We start from the raw sequence: 5,706 nt of genomic DNA on the forward strand, positions 1-5,706 counted from the left end.
GTACATGTAAGTTATTAATGATTAAGGTCGAGTTTGATACTGTATGGTATTATGTTTGTGATTTAATATTGTTTTTTATTAATATCTTTTGGTAAGCTGATGTGATCCCAGTTTGTAGACAATTTCTAATGTTTATGCATATTTCTTACAATCTATGTACCGGTACTTGGGTTTTGCCTAATTGATGTATTTTTATAAAATTTGACGTAGACGGTAGGGAAAGTTAAAACAAAAAATCTCGGTTAAAAATGCGGTGTCCCCCTTTTTTTATTTGTGTTTTATAATGACAACACGTAGATGAACATATTTGAGCAGTTTTGCAGAATTCTGTTTGAAAGAAAAAAATAATTACATTTTGGTGTTAAAAATAGTAAAAAAATGATGTTTTTTGGGGGGACATAAATATTTAAAAAAAAAATAATTTAACTTGTGTTCTCCATTTTTTTTGGCATTGTGTTGTTTAATTAAATGGTATTTTATGTATCTCAGCTTATATAATATCTATGCGTTGTCTATTTCATAGGTTATTAATTGGTTTGAGGAAATTAGAGAGTTTCCAGTTTAAATGAAAAAGTACATGTTATAAAATGGTGAATAAAATCAAAACAAGGCCGGTGACCCTATATTTTTATTTAATTTTTCATATAATATTTGTATATAGAACTTGATTATAAATTTTGAACAAAATCTATTTGGTGGAAAAAATCAGCAAAACTGCAGCAACACCCCTTAAGACATTTGCGTTAAGTGTCGTCCCAGATTAGCATGTGTTAGTCCTTAAAATATCAATACATGCTACGACCCTATCTTCTACTCTTCCGAAGTTCCGATAGTCCCGATTTTCTTTTATTAGGCCACTTCTTATAGTATTAACTTTTCGCACGTGGCTGTATATATCGATATTCATGAATGCTGGAATGCATCATTGCACTCAGTATTTATGTATCGATTTATACAGAAATGATTTAATATGTAATAAATTATATATGATGGTTATCTACATTGTTTCACGTGAGTGCTTGTCATTATGTTTTGTCATTGATTGTAATATGTGATTGTTCTCTGTTTGTCTTATTAGTTTATTCCATAAGCTATTAGTCGTTTAGTATGATTTTGTAATCTATCCTAAAACATCAATGCACCTGTATTATATGTACTTGTTTACCTGTATCATGTGTAATGGATGTGTGTATAATTATGTTTATATGTTTTGATCATGGCATTCAGTATTTTATGTATCGATGTATACAGACACGATTTGATATGTAATACATTATCTATCATATTTATCTACATTGTTTCAGTTTTTGGAGTTGCTGGTACTCAAATAGAAGAACCCACTTCTACCATCTATGATTAATACTTGAACGTCGGGGTACGAGCTGGTCGGCAACCAAACGCCACAAAAAAAACTCCTACATATTCCGCATTATATTTAACTTACAATGTATTCTTATCTTTTTTCAGTAAAAAGATGCTTCCCAAGCGGGGAATCGAACCCCGGCCGCCGCCGTGAGAGGGCGGAATCCTAACCACTAGACCACTTGGGACATGTTGTACAGAAGCTGTTAGTCTACAATTATCCATTCGGTCGGGTGTGCGCCTATAATTTGTGGGACGTGTTTGTACATGCCTTCTACTTAATAACATAGTTTGTTTTAAGTGCAACATGTGAGTTAACAGATTGTGTAAATAATTAAAATAGTTAAAGAACAGTTACTTTATTTACAATGACCGTATTTTTACATTATAAGTTATTATTACATGAAATAGCGAATGCTGTTCTAAAGCTTTACGGCTATAACTTAGAAAGATATGGGCCGTGCTTTTTTAAAAGGGGGTTTAATGCATTTGCGTAAAGTGTCGTCCCAGATTAGCATGTGCAGTACGCACAGGCTAATCAGGGGCGACTTGTTCCGCTTATATGTTATTTTTCGTTAACAGAAAGTCTCTTCTTAGCAAAAATCCAGTTTAGGCGGAAAGTGTCGTGGCTAAATAGCCTGTGCGGACTACAAATGCTAATCTGGGACAACACTTCACGAACATTCATTAAACCCCCTTTTCACAGAGCGCAGCCCATATATAAATGTTCCTTTATAACACTAAACGTTCACAAACGCTAGACATAATCAAACGGTTCTTTAAATACAACCACTGTGTTCATTTAAGACAAAAATTAATCGTTCTATGTAAGACATATTATTTATTAGTAAGATATGTCATATTATTATCATACATACCGACTTGGTTTAATCTATTTTACGACAATTGATACAAAATTAATATTGGCACACGAAGAGGAATACTTAACTTGCTGGTATATTAATTCAATTATACGGATCTTGTATTTCACCAAAAGCATGTATTTAAATATCAAACACACATACTTTTTAAATCTAAAAGTATATTTTCCATTAATTGTTGTTTTATTCAATCCCGACTTGATATTCCATAAATACTAATTGAAATACAACAGGGCATTGCTTTAGTAGAAGCATGTATAAGAAGGAAAAAAACCTAATCTTGGTCAGCAATTGGAGCGCGCACGACCGGGGCGAGAGTCATACGCAGAGAACATTTCCTGAAAGACTTCGAGGAAGAATCGGCAGGCGGAATGGTAATGGTCCGTAGCTGGATAGTGGACTCGCTACATCGTCATCGTCTGAGGAGGGTCGGAAATGGGAACGTCTTTTGGCGGCTCTGCTAATCCAGCGAGTACCGTCACCCCTGGAGCCGGACATCCTCTCCCGCTGACTTCACGCACTCCCATACTTTGGAAGAATCGCAAAGCGGCATTGTAATTGTCCGTAGGTGGATAGTGGTTTCACTACATCGTCGGAAGAGGGACAGAAGCTGCGGGGCAGGCCAGGACTTCGAGAAGGTTGGGCTGTGAAAAAAATGGAATTGTCGAAAAACGGAGGTACTCCGTACGCTCAGCGTGCTGAAAAAACCGCTTTGGGTTCGGGTCGAAGGCTGGTGACGTCAAGAGCGGGCCGGCCATAGAGACTTCACAGCGCGCGAGCAGCAGAAAGAAAATCTTTATATAACTGTCAGCACTCCCTTGGCGGAGTAGCCTTGTCATTTTAAGGGTGGGACTACCAGACATGAATTGTCATTTAACTGTCTACCAGTGAACAGTAAGGTCTCGTAGGTCACCTTACCCTGGTCTTTTTAGATTACAATTATTACTTTGACGAGTACCCTGGGAGCCGGGATAATTTTTGTATCCACTTTGGCTTTAAATTAAATAGTTTCCGCTGAGCGGTCCCAAGTGCTGGTTTACATGTAAGGTAATGGTGAAGACTGATCAATGACCTGTAAATAAACTCTGAAATAAACACGCGCTCAAAACTAAATTGAGTTGCAACCTTGTATCAATGCATCCAGTTAATATAATTGATATCATACTTCTCAATATACATAAATGATAAATTTACCAAATAGGTATAACATTAAGTTCCACGTGAAATTATTTTGTTAAAAAATTATATCAAAACAAAAGCAGCATGTTTAAAAACTTAAATATCATTGGGTAGTGTGTTTACATGATGGGCGCTCTCGAGTGTTTAGCAACCTCGGCTCCCGCCAAAGATCTTTTACTGTGATATTTCAGAAGCACTTCATCACATTTGAACAACACAAAGACATGTTGCTCTTATAGACAACGAGTATTAAATGTCGAATTCATTTGACATTAAACAGCGGAGACATGAGAATGGGTTACACTGCTGATAGCGATGTTCATTAGAGGTTATAAATCATTATAATCCGCGCCAACGGTTTACTCGTGGAACTAATTCCGGACTTAACTTTGGCTACGCTTAAGCTTTTGAGGACTGAGAACTAATTCATTTGTGTCTTGTTCTGACAAAACTGGGCTTAATTCATGTGCGTAAAGTGTCGTCCCAGATTAGCCTGTGCAGTCCGGACAGGCTAATCAGGGACGACACTTTCCGCCTAAACTTGATTTTCGGTAAGGAGAGACTTCCTTGAAACTAAAAATACTATTAAAGCTGAAAGTGTCGTCCCTGATTAGCCTGTGCGGACTGCATAGGCTAATCTGGGACGTCACTTTACGCACATGAATTAAGCCCAGTTTTCTCAGAACAAGACACATTTATAAAGATTATCTGTTTGTTTTTTTATATAAAGATTTTCAGCACTGAATTAAATGGAATTCAAGCAATTCAGCTTCTTAAACTGTTTTTCTTTTAGACGTGTAGTTGTTATAATTAAAAAGCGTTTAGTCCTTCGTTGAAGAAAGATCAGCAAACAAAGCGGTAATAGAAGCTAGGGTCGGGGTATAATTTTAATTACGTCCATGCTGGCTGGTTTGATTGTTTATGTTTAAGTTTTTCGTGAACAAGCGCAATTCGGATTTCTGTGGATATTGGTAACATTGCCACGGTCTTCAAGCGACAGCTTATTCAGACTTGTATTTAACTCAATGCATAAGAGTTGCTGTAGTGATTGTTGAACGATTTGTGGGCGATCATCATCATCATCATCATCATCACCATCATCATTTTAATCGTGTGTGGGTAAAGTGTGCTGATACAATTACAAGTATTTGCTTGTCTTGCATATCACGCCGTAATTTGAGTTGTAATGAAAAACAAAAACAAAAATAGTGCGACTCTCAAGTGCGATTTAGAAACGTTCAAAGTTACCATAATCTATAAAGTAGAATTTATTACCTCGTTCATTTTGTACATCAGACATCGAATATGTCTTGTTTGATCAATATGCACAGCAAAAAGACCCGTTTGCAATAAAGCCAGCTACTTGTTTCTAAATGAATAACAACGGTATGATCACAGGTTTTAAGCGGTTTATGAGAGTACAAACTGTGCATATTGCTGTTCTTTAAAGTAATATAACGTTACTCAATCGCGGTTTTGTTTTTCAAAAGAAAATGTTTGATATTATCCAGTTAGTTCATTGGCGTATGTGTTACAGTCGAAACTGTGGCCCGATGATGGGGAGGGGGGACGACTTGTTGAATAAAGCCCATTAGGGCAAAACCAAGGACAACAGTTCAAAAAGGGATCACCGTTTGGACTTTTCAACTAATGCCCATGATAAAATATGTATAATAACATTCTTGATTGTATTCTCTATATCTATTAAGAGCGCTCCCTCACTTTCTTTGGGTGCCTTAATGCTTAAGAATTCTCATAAACACTAACATTGTACCTCGCATATATAAACATGTACTTCATCATAATGTATTACGATTTACAACGCGACCCCTACTTAAACGCTAAATAACTTTTTAACCCATTCATGCCTAGCGTCCTGAAAAAAAGGACATTGCAAACAGCATGATGCGGCGTCTCATCTGGGTCTGCGCTGTTTGCTAAAAGGAATTTCAGTAAGTAATATTCTAAATATAGAAATAAATATACTTGACACCCCTTATTTTGGAAATAAATTGATCCAATTTAGAAGGATGGGAAAGTCCACTGGGCATAAATGGGTTAAACATTAACATTCCTCGTAAGCTGTTCATTTCATAAAATGTCTTTGGATGATACGAAAGTTACATCGGTTCAGAAAAACGCGTTTCAAGCTTCCTATTACGGGAAGACGTGTTTAATACACATACAAACACCACAATCCTTAAATAGCCTCGTACGTATCCATGATAAAGTACTTTTGCGTAAAAATATTAATGTGTCACTGACTTTTTTAGTTAAAAGAAGC

General features: G+C 36.3%; 1 non-coding gene across 1 annotated transcript; it reads right to left on the reverse strand.

Moving 5' to 3' along the window:
• Positions 1–1,478: 1,478 nt before the first annotated feature.
• On the reverse strand, positions 1,479–1,550 carry Trnae-cuc (transfer RNA glutamic acid (anticodon CUC)). The gene has a single exon. It is a non-coding gene; the product is annotated as a tRNA-Glu (tRNA).
• Positions 1,551–5,706: the final 4,156 nt, after the last annotated feature.

Source organism: Dreissena polymorpha, chromosome 5, assembly GCF_020536995.1.
Source record: "Dreissena polymorpha isolate Duluth1 chromosome 5, UMN_Dpol_1.0, whole genome shotgun sequence".
In the NCBI taxonomy this organism is placed as follows: Eukaryota; Metazoa; Mollusca; class Bivalvia; order Myida; family Dreissenidae; genus Dreissena; species Dreissena polymorpha.